Source organism: Halichoerus grypus, chromosome 4, assembly GCF_964656455.1.
Source record: "Halichoerus grypus chromosome 4, mHalGry1.hap1.1, whole genome shotgun sequence".
Taxonomy (NCBI): domain Eukaryota; kingdom Metazoa; phylum Chordata; class Mammalia; order Carnivora; family Phocidae; genus Halichoerus; species Halichoerus grypus.
The window spans coordinates 54330769-54332285 of record NC_135715.1 but is presented as its reverse complement, the minus strand read 5'-3'; the positions used below and the strand labels follow the sequence as shown (position 1 = coordinate 54332285).

General features: G+C 45.9%; 1 long non-coding RNA gene across 1 annotated transcript; it reads right to left on the bottom strand.

The window, feature by feature from the left end:
• Nucleotides 1-1251, bottom strand: LOC118539295 (uncharacterized). The gene is made up of 2 exons (XR_004919099.2): nucleotides 1168-1251; nucleotides 1-232 (listed from the first exon to the last, which is right to left on the bottom strand). It is a non-coding gene; the product is annotated as an uncharacterized LOC118539295 (long non-coding RNA).
• Between the last annotated feature and the right edge of the window lie 266 nt (nucleotides 1252-1517).

Genomic DNA, 1517 nt, shown 5'->3' with positions numbered 1-1517 from the left:
TATGGTGAACCTCATGGTAAATATTTCCAAACCTTAAAAATCGTAGTCAACACTCCATACCAACATTTCACAACCAGAGACTGATCCAAAGATCTTTAAACATTATGTCTATACCTTATTATCTATCATCAGATTCTAAACTTCTTGAAAACGGTAAGAACATGTCCTTTTCATGCCTTTCCCTTTGTATCAATTCCAGAATCTTCACTTCATCCTTGCTTGTTGAATTCAACTAGATGGAAAGAATTGGAGATGTATAGTTTTCAGATGTAAGGAAGACATGCTAAACTTAATGGTATAGGCTGGCATTTCAGATAGGTTAAAAGAATTACTCATTTTTAAAAATATTCACCACCCCATTACAGAAATGATCTGGAGCCTATGTGAAGTATGACTTAGGGGGTTTAGACAATAATGTGTTTCAATGCATCATCACGGTGCAATGACTTTGAAGAAGATCCTCCCGATAGATGGGCTACATTCATAAAAGTGTGTCATGATCCTTTCCTCCACTGGCCAAACCACATCTGGAGTAAGACATTGTATTCCAGGCCCCATGTCTTATATATGCGATGGGTAAACCCAGAATGCATTCAGGAGACGGTGATCGGGAAGGAGAAGTCCCTCAAAGTTGTGAGATGTGGCAAGTAAGATCCCATTTATGCTATCATCTGCCTTCTCACCCAAACTGGAACCCTGGTACTAATTCTAGACTCTTTCACTTCCTTCAATCCCTCCTGGATCCCAGCACTGCTCTCCTTCTCCTGTGTCCCCAGCTGAGTTCTGATGCCCACCAGGTCACCCCACACTCTACAGCAGCCCCCTTCCTCCAGGCCTGCTCACCTCCACCTGTCCTCTACATGTCTCCTAGGGTAAGCCTTCTAAAATGCACATCTGTTTGTGTCACTCCCTGCTTAACCCCCTCCATGAATGCTCGTACATCCCGCATCAGACCCAAGCCCACTGTTAGAGCCTTATCCAATTTCTGCCCCCTTCACCAGCACCACACCACAAGACAGAAACTCAACTCCAACTAACTTAAAAAAGAAATGCTCATGCATGCAGTATATGTCTGAATAGAAGGTAACACTGAACAGAAACTATTTCCCAGTAAAAAGAGTCTCTCCCTGCCCTGCCTCCATTTTACCCCCTAAGTTGAATATTTACCCTTACTGGGGAAAGGCGAGAGACGCCAGCCAACAGTTCCAATTTCACAACCTCCCGGCATCCTGAATTCAGAGGCAAGACACGGTTTTTGTCCCTAGTTGGAAGATCCTCACAGAAGATTCTGTGGGGCTGAACTGTGGGGCTTCCCTGAGCCAATCACTGTAGCCAGGGGATAAAGGCTCACTCTGATTGGCCCCTGCGGCATGTCTGGGACCAACCAGGACCCTCTGCAGGGAGGGAAAGAGAGAAGGTGGTTCCCAAGGAAAGGGTGCTGCGCAGATGGACCATCCCGTCAGCTCCCTTGGGAGCCTTTCCTGACCCTACCTGAGGACACAAGTGCTTCTTCCCAG